A 14,070-nucleotide genomic window follows, 5' to 3' on the forward strand; every position below is an offset into this window, starting at 1 on the left:
CGGGCCGGGGCACGAACCCGTGTCCCCTGCATCGGCAGGCGGACTCTCAACCACTGCACCATCAGGGAAGCCCAAACTGTACTCTTTTTAAACACATTGCCCCTAAGGGCCTGTAGTTGCCCTTGTTATTTCTGAGAACACTCCCTCCCATCATCACCGACAACTCCGCACAGATGGCTTCTCCTTGGAGAGCCCCCCCGACCCACTCCATCCCCATCCCCACCCCAGTCAACCTCCATCCTGCTATCCCACTTCATTGCCTTTTGAAGCATTTAACACACTTTGAAATTACTTTATCTATTTGTTTTCTTTTGTTATCTATTTCCTTCTTCCCTCTCATAACTTTTATGAGTAGTGGGACCTTATCTAAAACAGTGCCTGCTTTAGACTAGGCCCTCACTTTTTAACTGCTGAAGGAAAGAATTTCCATATCTTTGGTGCCCTAAGACTCAAAGAACGTTCACCACATGGGTGACTCATGCAATGTATGATTCACCAAGCAGAAATTTTCTGGTTCAGGTTACCTCCCAAGTTCTCATTTTTGCTTACTCCAAATATTCACAAAATTTCAACAATCCTTTTTGATTCTCCACTCTACCCATTTCATTTACCCTTAAGTAGAAAAGACTTAGGAAAATGTGATCATTATAGTCAGTTCTTAATATTGTTCCCCTTTGCACTGACGTTGAGATTAGATGATGATGACCTGGAAATGCTGAAAAATACATTTCTGTACAAAGCTAACAGGGAAGGTTCAGGAGGGACAGCATAAGGGTAAATCCAGTCAACAAAAAGGAAGTTATTTCAGTTACTCAGAAATAAAATTCACGGGCTTCCCTGGTGGCGCAGTGGTTAAGAGTCCGCCTGCCGATGCAGGGGACGCAGGTTCGTGCCCCGCTCTGGGAAGATCCCACATGCCGCGGAGCGGCTAGGCCCGTGAGCCATGGCCGCTGAGCCTGCGCGTCCAGAGCCTGTGCTCCGCAATGGGAGAGGCCACAACAGTGAGAGGCCCGCATACCACAAAAAAAAAAAAAAAAAAAGAAATAAAATTCACATATTTCCTTTTATTAGCAATATTTAAAATATTTTTTTCAAGCATATCTAAACATGTAGAGATAGAAGCCATAATCAATAGTGGTGCTGGTATCAGAAAGAGAAAGAGTGCAGTGTCACTGGTCCACCTCAGCAATGCTTTGAACTTCTCTGACTTACATCAAAGTCACCAAGGCACCGATTTCAAAGGAAAAAAATTGGAAGCGAAACAAAGAAAAAAGAAATCTTGGGTAAATAACCTAGCATAAATAATTCCTAGTACAGCAAATGTTACTCCCTTTTTAAATTAAAAATTTTAATTGTCCTTGAACACAGAAAAAGTAAGTCTTTGTAATGAGTCAACTTAACTCAAGTACAAACCAAGAAGCACTCACTATTGTTTCAAATACACTACCCATTACATTTGGCAACATTGAGTAAAGATACGCACGACCTTTTGAAAGTATGAAAGGAAAAACTTGCTCTCTGTTTGGGGTTCAAAAAGGTTTCTCCTACCTGTTCTTTGAACGCTTTCCCTCATGCTGCATTCTAAAGCCAGGTGGTCCAAGAATAATTAGACACCAAGAGAAATTAGGTATTACAGTTAAAATAAAGATGGATATACAAATGAATTAACTGGTTATCATTCCTTTTTTTTAGCTTTTTATCCTGAAGTAATTTTAGACCCAGAAAAAAAGTTGCAAAATTAGAACAGAGAGATTCTGTTTACCCTTTACCCAGCTTCCCCTAATGTTAATTACATAACTGAAGTCCACTAAAACCAGGAAATCAACATTGATGCAATACTATTAACTAAACTACAGAGATCTCATTCAAATTTCACCAGTTTTCTAATAATGCCCTTTTTATGGTCCAGGAGTCATCTCAGGCTCCCACACTGCATCTAGCTGTCACGCCTCCTTAGTCTCTGCCAATCATGACCTTGACACTTTTGAAAAGTACTGGCCAATTCTTTTGCAGAAAATCCTTCAAGATGGGTTTGTCTAATGTTTTCTCATGATCAGATTGTTATGATTTATTTTTGATAGTATAAAGCTCTTTTTTATTTGAAACAAGGGAAAACATTTAGTTACTTATCTAGTTCAATCCCTACCAACAGAGTACACTTTCTAGGAGTTTGTCCAATTGATTGTTTCATAGTCTAAAGGTAGTTATTCCCTTGGGCAAGGAGAAAAAGTCATCCTGTTAACTTTTACAGCCATATCCCAAATATTTTATATACTTTTCTTCTTCTTTATAATGACTTAACCAAGTTTGTATTTTTAGCTTTTTAAATAGTTCCCTTACCAAATTTTTGTCTGGTGTATCTCTCAAATACTAACAGAGGTATGTTAAAAGTGTTCTACTGTAGTTGTGGATTTGTTTATACCTCCTTATAGATTTTTGCTTCTGTCAATTTTTGTTTTATATATTTTGAGGCCATTTAATTAGATGTATACACATTTAGAATTGTTAAAGTTCCTGATGAATAAAAATTTTTATTATTATGTGATAGTGATATAATTTGTGTTATTATTGTGACTTTCTTTACCTCTAGTAATGCTTTTTTGCCTTAAAACTATTCTGTATAACATTATTATGCCTAATAAGCTTTCTTTTGCTTATTATGTGTCTGGTAAATCTTTTCATATACTTTGCTTTCAACTTTTCCACATACTTTTGTTTATATGTGTCTTTCATAAACAGCATATACCTGGATTTTTAAAAAATTCAATGTGACAGTTTTGTTGGTTAACTGAGCATTTAGTCCATTTATATTTATTATAATTACTGGTACATTTGTATTTGTTTTCATCATCTTTTTTTTTCTTAGCTTTTTCTGTTTCTTTTTCTATCCCTTCTTACCTTTTTGGGGAAGCTTTAGGGTTGCTGTTTTTTTTTTCTTTATATATAGAATAGGGAGGCTTCTGACTTAAGTTCATATGAAGATGTGATTAGAGTCAGATCTTTTCTTAAAGTGGATTAAAAGGAGAAAACCAAAAAGAACAGAGCAAATCAGAAGAGAGAGGAAATGGTTCTTTAAAAGGTGGAAAATAGGGACTTCCCTGGCAGTCCAGTGGTTAAGACTCCATGCTTCCACTGCAGGGGACACGGGTTCGATCCCTGGTTGGGGAGCTAAGATCCCGCATGCCACACAGTGCAGCCAAAAAAAAAAAAAGTGGAAATAGATACTACCTCACACCTAGTAGGATGGCTATAAGAGAGAGAGGGAGGGAGAGAGAGAGAGGAGGGAGCGAGGGAGGGAGGGAGGAAGGAAGAAAGGGAAGGGAAAATACAAGTGTGGACAAGGATATGGAGAAACTGGAACATTTGTGCAATGCTGATGAGAACGTAAAATGGTGTATCCACTAATGGTGTATCCAGTATGGCAGTTCCTCAAAAAATTAAAAATTGAATTATCAAATAATCCAGCAATTCCAATTCCTATACCCAAAAGAATTGAAAGCAAGATCTTGAGGAGATATTTGTACACCCATGATCACAGTAGCATTATTAACAGTAAAACAGTCCAAGTGTCCTTGTACTGATGAATGAATAAACAAAACATGGTATATACATACAATGGAATGTCATTCAGGCTTAAAAAGGGAGAAAATCCTAACGCATGTTGCAACATGGATGAACCTTGAGGGTATGATGCTAAGTAAAGCAAACCAGTCACAGAAAGACAAATGCTGTATGATTCCACTTATATGAGCTGACTAGAGTAGTCAAATTCAGACACAGAAAATAGAATGGCGGTTGCCAGGAATTGGGGTGACGAGGGAATGGGGAGTTATTGCTTAGTGGGTACAGAATGTCAGTTTTGCAAAATGAAAAGAGTTTCAGAGATAGATGGTGGCAACAGTTGCACAATAATGTGACTGTACTTAAGGCCACTGAACTGTACACTTAAATATTAAGATGGTAAATTTTATATGTATTTTACCACAATTTTTTAGAAGTTTGAAATGGTGGGGAAATAAAGGAAAAGTGACTTGACTTCCTTCATAATTATACACGACCAGCTCTAAGTCCTTTACTTTATGGAACTATAGCTGTTGATTTACATTCGCTTCTCAAAACAACCCCAACAGACAGCAATGCTAATTAACCCTTGTTTTACAGAGAGGAATGAAACTTGCTCAAATCCCCAACAATGGTATATACTGGAGCCATAACTTTGGTTCAGGTCTTCCAAATACATGAAAACACTGACACAGCAAAGTAGCTCCATGTTTGTGGCCTCTGAGTCCAAATCCAAGCACTTTTCACCAAATGAATGCTAGAGGTTTTTGCTGACTGATGATATAATTTGGTGACATTTTCCAGATTCCATACCTTATTTCAGATGCATGGCAAGGTTACGACTCTTCTGCTCAAAGTGACATCTGTAAATTTCCCCAAAGCATGTTTCTGTCTTCCACGCTTGAGCTGTGACACTTCAATTCACACAATATTGCTCTTAGTATTTGTCACTTTTCCTAGCCTAGTAAAGCTCTGCTGATGATAAGGGGTAAATCCACCTTGAGAAAAATGCAACATTAGATTTGGTGCAGGGATGATACTACAAATGACACAGTCTTGTTATGGGTTATTGTAGACTCTTGATTTTTCACTGACACCAGGGACTGTGTCAGATTCATTTCTGTATCCTCAGCCCCTCACACAGATCCTCAGTAACTGACTGCTGACGTGGTCCTGAGGTAAGGATGGAGGTGTCAGGGATGGTGGCAGTGGTGTTGATGTATGGCAATCTCACAAGTTGTAAAGACTAATAATAGCTAATAGATAAAATAGATAAACGACAACAAGGACCTACTGTGGAGCACAGGGAACTCTACTCAATATCCTGTAATAAGCCATAATGGAAAAGAATCTGAAAAATTATACATTATATATATATATATATATATAAATAACTGAATCACTTTGCTGTACACCTGAAACTAATACAACATTGTAAATTAACTCTATTTCGATTTAAAAAAAAGAAAAAAGAAAGAATAAGAAGAGCGAATATTAAGAAGCATTTACTCTGTCACTCTGTTGGGAGTGTGAACTGTGAATCCCCAAACCACACTATGTCATAAGCATTATGATCCCATGTTTCAGATGAAGAAACTGAAGTTCTGAGACATTAAGTAATTTTTTTGCCCAAGGTGTCACAGGTAAGTGGTATACTCAGGACTGCTTGAACTCAGAGCTAAGACCTCCGGTCCCTGCAGTATTCTACTTCCTCATACAATTGCATATTATCCCTGCTTTGTGTTTTAATCAGTTTTTCAGTGTCATAATGGCGTGGTAGGTAGGAAAAGTACTAAACTTTCAAAGGAAAGATATTTAAGTTCCCGCTCCATTATTTGCTAATTGAGCAAGCTATATCATCTGTATAATGGGAAATTTTTGCCTTGCCTATCTGAGTTATAAATTGTCTCAGATGAAGCATTTTGGGAACTGAAAAAACAATTATAATAAATGCTGGCCTTTTGCTTCTACTTTTATTCTCAATAAAATTTAGGTCTTTCAGGTCAATTAAAATCTTGGGCTTGGTGTATATTTTCCTTTATGTAGGTAGTGAAATTTATCCTAAAAATCTCAATATGGGGGCTTCCCTGGTGGTTAAGAATCCGCCTGCCAATGCAGGGGACACAGATTCGAGCCCTGGTCCGGAAAGATCCCATATGCCGCAGAGTAACTAAGCCCATGCGCCACAACTACTGAGCCTGTGCTCTAGAGCCCACAAGCCACAACTACTGAGCCCGCGTGCCGCAACTACTGAAGCCCGCCTGCCGCAACTACTGAAGCCCGCGCACCTAGAGCCCGTGTTCTGCAACAAGAAAAGCCACTGCAATGAGAAGCCTGTGCACTGCAGCAAAGAGTAGTCCCCGCTCGCCACAACTAGAGAAAGCCCACGCGCAGCAATGAAGACCCAATGCAGCCAAAAAAATAAAATAAATTTACTTTAAAAAAATCTCAGTAATATTACTCAAAATGATCACTTATTTATTACTAAAACTTACTTATTTTTCCACCTTTACAGTAGAAAACTCTGGCACATACCACCGGTTTGGAATATCACCAATAGTGGGACAGACTGACATCATGCACCTCTTGCTGTGACACACTGTGATACACCACTTATATAGTATTCCTACCAAAAATCTTATCATGAAAAACAATCAGATAAACCTATTCTGCAGAACAAATGGCCTAGAGTCTGTAAAAATATCAGTATTACTGAAGACAAAGAAATGCTGAGGAACTGTTCCAGGTTTACAGAGACTAAAGACACACAAGTAAATATAATGCGTGATCCTGAAATGAAAAAAAAAAATTGCAGTAAATGGCATTATTAGGACAATTGGCAAAATTTTAGCAGATAGTGTACATTAGAAAATACTATTACAACAATGCTAAACACCCTGAATTTGATCATTGTTTTTTGGTTAGAGAATGCCCTTGCTCTTAGGAGATACACACTAGAGTATTTAGGCATGAAGGGCCATGAAGTTTGTAATTTACTTTCAATTTGTTCCCCAAACAAATATAAATAATATAAAAATTCCACATACTCATGCATGGGCTAATATTCTTAATTCACAGAGGATACCAAATAGGGATAAAATATGCAAATGTCCAGTGGAAGAAAAATTAATTTTATTTGTACAAGATGGTACTAGTTTTCCAAAAATATACCAGGAATTAGAAAAATCTAAATGTAAGTAAGGCAGTATTGGGTCAGATGTAAGGCAACAATCAAAGCTGCTGAATATTACAACTCCTACAGCATGTTGGAGAATCCACCCCATGTTTTGAACTGAAGAGTGTGTCCCAGGGATTTTTGTGGTCAGTACGGCTGGGCTGAGGACACCCTCTGGGGCTAGCAGTTCCGCTGAACACAGTTCCCCCGTGTCTCTGGCAAGCAACCCTGACACACTCTATGCCTGGTGGGCCCCTGGTGCCAGGTCCAGAAGGGGACACTTAACCCAGGCTGAGCCTGAAAGTCCCCAGTGCCTAAGTACCTCCTGGGAGTAAATGAGTAAATGGAGCCAACGACAATCGAATTACTGTTTCTGGAGTGACTGGCAACCAGGAGGCCAGCGACTTTGCCCAAGGCTGGCATTAATCCTACCACCTCAGGCTTTGAAGAAACTGCTCTGAATCACGTCTTAGTAGCTAAGTAGTCTAAGTTAACTGCAAGAATGCTTTGCTCCGGGGGCGGGGAGGGTCTACAGGAGCCAGACACACCGTTTTTAGAACTTAACCCGTTTAAATGGCCAAGAGAAGCAAACTGGTACAACCTCAAAATTCAACAGCATTTCACAAACTCACGACTTGCCCCTAACTTCCTAAGATTAACCGGCCGCTGGCAATCCCAGTCCCGTTCCGACTACGATCTCCCCACGCCATCGAGAGGAAAGTTTGCCGGCGAGGAGCGCCCAGCACAGCCCGGGCCGCGCAGCCGGGGCCGAGCATCCCCCGCGCCCTCCCGGGTGTAGACGGGCCGCCGGTGCCACCCACACGCGCGGCCGCGGGCTGCGACGGTACCTCGGGCGCTGGCGACTTGACGCCGAAGGCGGCGCGGCGGGGGGGCTGCGGGCGCCGGCGTCCGGAGCAGCTCATGGCGGCCGGGGCCCCGCTGCGCGCTCGGACCCGCGGGCGGCGGGGAGCCAGGGGGGCGCGGGAGCCGGCGGTGCGCGCGGTGCGTCTCCTCGAGCAACCGGTAAACACGGCGGCGAGGCCCGGACGCACGCTGCGCCCGCGAGACCCGGAACCCGGGCCTGGCTGCGAGCCGTCCGGGCCTCCGAGACGCGCCCGGGGGCGCCTGACCGACCCCGTTCCTCCTGAGGGTGTCCCCCGCGGTGCGCGGCGCAGCGGCCGAGCGGCCACATCCGGCCAGGACGAGGCTCAGACACCCGCCGGAGGGACTGGGGACAGCGGGGCTGGAGGCTGGTCTTCACCGCGGGACTCCACCGCGAGCGCAGTTCCGGGTCTTGTCCTCAGGTCAGGGACAAGTGATAGCGAGGGGTCAGTGTTGACAGGACTGGCGGCGTGCACTGTCACGAAGGTGAATGAGCATTTATTTAGCGCCCACTGTGTGCCAAGGCTTCTGCGTCTTCCAGCGCCGGGCTGCTTGCTGAGTGTGCAATCCGTGCAGTGGCACAGGCCCTGCGCTCAGAAGGGCCTCACACTTGGTTTAACTCCCTGCTGTTCCACTCTTGAAATTCTTAGTGATTTTTGAACAAAGGGTCCTACATTTGCCTTTTGTACTGGAATCCGCAAATCATGTAGCGTTCTCTCATTCAACCTTCTCAACAACCCTGCAGGGAAATATAAATATTAGTAATACTAGTGTTAGAACAGCCATAGCTTCTAGTTATAAAACACTTACTGTGTGTTCTTTCAAGAGCTTTTCTAACTGCTTTCCAACTAAGATTTCATTACTTAAAACAAGATTATGAAGTGCATATAAGAATGATCCATTTTTAAGGTGAGGAAACAATCACAGGGAAATGAAATAAATTGTCCAAGAGTATACAGCTGGTCAGTGGCAGAATGATGATCAGACCCCAGACCATAAGACTAAAAGCACAGAGAAGGTGAGTAACGTGCCTAAGGTCCCACTATTTGTAGCAGAACCTCAAACTGGAACCCACATTCACCTCACTTCAAGGCCCTTCATGGACCTCCCTGCATGCTGTTCTAAAATTAAATGAACTCACAGATGTGGCAGCTTTTCTTAGATTCCATCCAACCATCCTACTCTGAGGACTTCTTGGCCTTGAGGATGGCTTTTGATTTTGTTTTATATTTATTTTATTTGTTTATTTGGTTGTGCCGGGTCTGGCTCCTTAGTTGTGGCATGCAAACTCAGTTGTGGTATGCACGTGGGATCTTGTTCCTTGACCAGTGATGGAACCCAGGCCCCCTGCACTGGGAGCGCAGAGTCTTAACCACTGCGCCACCAGGGAAGTCCTGATGGCATTTGATTTTACAGTAACATTGCCACATATCCAGTCCAGAATCACCTCCATGCTTTCACTCGAAGCAACATTTAAAAAAACAAAAAAGCCCTTAATGCAAATGAAAGCTTTCAGAAATCTCCTATTAATAGTATAGTTTGTAGTAGACATGCTTTCAAATTGCAGTTTTTCCTTGCAGTAGAATCACTACACACTTGTCAAATTTTCTTTTTTTTTTTTATTTTATTTATTTTTGGCTGCGCTGGGTCTTCGTTGCTGCGTGCGGGCTTTCTCTAGTTGGGGTGAGCAGGGGCTACTCTTTGTTGCCGTGCGCGGGCTTCTCATTGCGCTGGCTTCTCTTGTTGTGGAGCACAGGCTCTAGCCGCGCAGGTTTCAGTAGTTGTGGCTCGTGGGCTCTAGAGCTCAAGCTCAGTAGTTGTGGTGCACGGGCTTAGTTGCTCCACGGCATGTGGGATCCTCCCGGACCAGGGATTGAACCCATGTCCCCTACATTGGCAGGCGGACTCTTAACCACTGAGACACCAGGGAAGTCCCACTTGTCAAATTTTCAATGAAACGACACTGCCCGAGGAAACACAAAAGCTGATTGAAACCTCAAGGCACCTGGAAGAGAAACTGTCTGAAAAAGTCCCTTCTCCATTAACTCCACGTCCAATTGTTGCAGAATTCAGTTTCATAAAGTTTTATTCTGGTCACTGTGGTCAAGCTTGTAGCTCTTCTTCATGACACCAGAAGATATGAATTTACACAGCCTTTAAAAATCGGTGTTGGTGATGAATGTGTTAATTAAAGAGATGGGAGGAATCCTTTCAAAATATAACTTATATCAAGTCACCACTATGCACACTTTTAATATCTTACAGTTTTGTCAGTTATACCTCTATAAAGCTGGAAAAAAACAAATACACACAATAAAAGATTTTAAATCAGTGTTAAACAGATTCTTCTCTATGAAAGCAATATAGTTTTGCAGTAAGTGGGAAAAGAAAAAGTACCTGGCCTGACCCCTCCCTGGACGCCTGCAAACTTTCTGGGATGTCAAGACATGAGCCAAGTGATCCTTCAAGGTAGCACCCGATGATGTGTCCCTTGAGAATTGAAAGGAGGACTCTGCGTCTGGATGTACGTCTGAGCTGGACCCTGGAAGGGACTACAGTTTGGGACTAGCTGGCACTATGGTGATAGAATACGCAGGCTGGCAGTGGGGGGAACTCTGGGTATGACGATAGTTTAAGCAAGGCCTGGGGGGTGGACACAGTTAGTAAAAATGCACAAAGCGCGTTCCAGCCCAGATTACTCACAAAACTGCATGTGTGGGCAATATATTATGATTTGTAATATCTTGGTACAGACTTCTGTTTTTCGTTATAATGACAGAGTCAGGAAGCCGCCAGCTGCGTGACCTAGTCCACCTCGTATACCTGCTTCTTTATAGAAGAGGGAGGTTCCTTATTAGATACCAGGCTAGTGTATAGGAACCCTTCAGCTGGCCAAGTTTTTAGCCATAGTTGATTAACAATGTTGTGTTAGTTTCAGGTGTGCAGCAAAAGTGATTCGGTTATATGTGTATATTCTTTTTCAGATTCTTTTCCATTACAGTTTATTATAAGGTATAGTTCCCTGTGCTCTACAGTAGGACCTGGGTGCTTATCTATTTTATATATAGTAGTTTAGGCCAAGTTTTTAAACAGCAACAATACGAAGGCTGCAACCAAAGGAAGATAACAGGGCAACAGTAAGTGGGATACACAGGAGGAGAGAGAGGGAAGGCAAGGAGGCCTGCAGGGGGAGCTGTCACAGGCCAGGTGAGAGGAGGGACTGGCCGGCTGGGGGCGGTCATGTGAGGAGGGGAAGGTTCGGAGGGGGAATCCACTGGAGGCTGAGTTTACCAGCCAGGCTGAAAGCATAGTGAGGCCTGAAAAGCAGTGAGGACATAAAACAGAGGAGGGAAAAGGAGAGAGAGTTCAGTTTGGGACAGATTTAGTCTGAGGTGCTGATAGGAGAAGGCAAACAAATATTTTGTAGTTTGGGAACGGGAAGCCCTGGGCACACCCAGCTTAAACCAGAATTTCCGGCTCGTTCTGCTATAATGTTAAATTTTATCCTGAAATATGTTTACAAAGCTGACACGTTGAGATATACATTCAATAAACATGATATCTGAGACAAGATAAAAAATGCCTCATCAGTAGCTCTGGGAAGCGATGAAGATCTACATCTCTCTGGCACTTGGGCTTTTATTCTGAAGCTTTCTTGTGGTTTCGTAAGTTTATTTCTCCGGTTTCTTCCTTTTGTTTGTTTACTTGTTTGTCTTGCAATATACAAGTTTCTCATAGGAAAAATCTGTAATAGGAAACTTTGGGGGCTTTCAATATATTTAGAAACCTGTCTGGAAAGCACTCCTATAACATTTTATTTGTCTGAAGATTGTTTTCAAAGAATGTTTGATTTAAATATTTTCCTAACCTGAATGAAATGTTGCCAAACCTGCAAACTGCTTTAGTCAGCCAACACAAGATTCCTTGGTAAAAGACCACCAAAACCTACTTCTATCCTTTAAGTGACTGCATTTAAAGGACTTTATAACCATTCTCAGCCCTGTCTTAGACTTGTTTCAGTTGCTTTGCTGATTTCTATTTGATCTCTCTAATAGTTAGTCCTTTTTTAGCAATGATTATTGTTTTACCAATTCATCCTAAAACAAATCCCTGTCCCTTATTTGTTCTAGTAGGACAACACAGCTAGTTGTAAAACAATCTATCACTGTCACTTCCAAAAATCTTCATAAATTTTCATATCATTTATTTTTAAAGTCCGTTTTCTTTTCCCAATACATATAACTGTTTCCAACATATTTTATACCTAAAATAAATGTGATCCATTTTATAACTTTATGATAAGCTAAGCTTAGAAACCACTGAGAGCTCACTTTATAAAAAATAACCAATTCAAGGACCTTTGGTTTCAGCATTAAAGTCAATCACAGACTGCTCTTTTTATTAAAAAAAGTAAAATCCTTATCAAAAACTTAAAGTGCTTTTTAAAATATTTTAGCTGCGTAAGTAGAAGGTTCTGAAAAACATCCATGATAAATATATACTTTCGAAACTCACATGATTTTTATCTCATTTTAAATGCAACATATTTTCATTCAATTGCAATCTGTATTTCCCCAAGTCATCAAAGAGGTTCGTTGTACATAACGCCATCCTCCATGGCCTTACTGAAGCAATTCTTCCGTTGTAAAGTTGCAAGTTTAAAATAGTTCAATATTTTAGGGAAAATTTGGAAGGATTAATCATGCAGTCAGTGTTAATATGTTTTATCCCAAGGGGACAGTGAACTTCCCAGCAGACTGTCAGAAGAGTTCCTTCACCATGTGTCTCTTTACAGGAAAAGTGTCAACCAGTCAGGAGGATGATGGCAAGTCTGGGATGAAGCAAGAGCCCTAAGGGCCTTTGACTGCTCTGTCTTCCACATTCCCTTGCAGCTATGGGTCTTTTAGATAAGTCTTTCCGCTTTGGAGTTAGTTCCCCAGGAAGAGCCAGTGGTCAGGATTCGCAAGGAAGTGGCTTACTGAGGAGTGCTCCTAGGACAAGGAGGTGAGGAAAACAGGATAGGGCAGGAGAACGAGCTACTCCGGCATGGGGGGCAAGCCTGGAAACTAACTTCCCACTTTGGTTCCAGGGGGCTGGCCCTTTGTACCTGCAACCCCCCTCCCCCTGCCCCATCCCGGTCTCCTGTCAGTCAGCCATTGGCAGGAGCACAAGTCTCCAGCGAAAGGGACAGCCTTTTACAGCCCACACTCACAGCAGCTGTTGGGGGGAGGGGGGATTCCAGCTAAGGAAGGGGGGTTCCAGAAAGGATAACATCTTCAACTGCACAATTCAGTCTCTGCAATAACTCTTCAATCTGTTTCTCCTTTCTCCGTTGTTGCTATCAATTGATTGCCTTAGACTAGGTTTTAAGGAGTTTTTTAGAGCTTTTTCTGTTTGTTTTTTTTTTTTAATCTGGGACTTTATACCAGTCTGCTTCTAATCCATTTTCAAACCAACACAAGAATTATTTTTTAAAAACCCCAATCTGATCAGATGATTCCCCTGTTCTAAAACTTCAAGTAAACCCCACTGCTTATAGGACAAGAAGGAGAGTCTTATTAACATCATATGCCTCTTTTTTTATAATTTTCATAGGTATTTTATCTTTCCTCCTCAAATCAACTCCTCTGAAGTGGGTATTATTATCCTCTTATCACAGATATAAAAACTAAAGTTCAGAGAGGGAACTTGCTCACATGCACATGACATAAATGGCAGTACAGGTATTTCAAGTGAGATCTCTCTGCCTCCAAGTTCTCTACTCTTTATAACTGATGTTATCTAACAGCATTTCTCAAAAGTTGGACCCATCCACTCTGCCTACTGTGCTTCCCCTATGCAACCTAGCTACAATCCAGGCTGCCATATATGGTTGGCCAGGTTGTGCACTGCACGAGGGCACCACATTTTAAGGGACACTGTTCAAAGCAGAGACATTTTTGCTATTTTGAAATTTCTTTGTATTTTTATTACGCCTTTGTAAATTTTGAAGATGGGCAGTTTGTACATTTAATATGACATTTTTTTCAACTGATAGAAATAAAATGTCTTTTCTAAAAGGTTAGATATGTACCAGCTGCTTTGATGTATGAAGGAGGACTAACTTTGATAAGTGAATAATAACTAAAACAACTTGGGTTTCTAAATAAGAAACTGGTTTTCTAACATACTGATCAGTGTATATCTTTAAGTTTTACAAATACAGTCAATCCTTGCTATTTGTGGATTCAATATTTTCAAATTTACCTCCTTACCGAAATTTATTCACAACCCCAAAATCAATACTCACGGAGTTTTCTCAGTCATTCACTGACGTGCACAGACTGGTGAGAAATTTGAGTCAACCGACATGCATGTTCCCAGCCAAGATCAAACAAAGCGACACTCTGCCTTCTTGTTTCAGCTCTCAGAGTGTAAACAAGTGTCCTTTTTGTGGTCCATTTAGTTCCACT

The sequence above is a fragment of the Lipotes vexillifer genome, unplaced genomic scaffold, assembly GCF_000442215.2.
Source record: "Lipotes vexillifer unplaced genomic scaffold, Lipotes_vexillifer_v1.1 scaffold639, whole genome shotgun sequence".
NCBI lineage: Eukaryota > Metazoa > Chordata > Mammalia > Artiodactyla > Lipotidae > Lipotes > Lipotes vexillifer.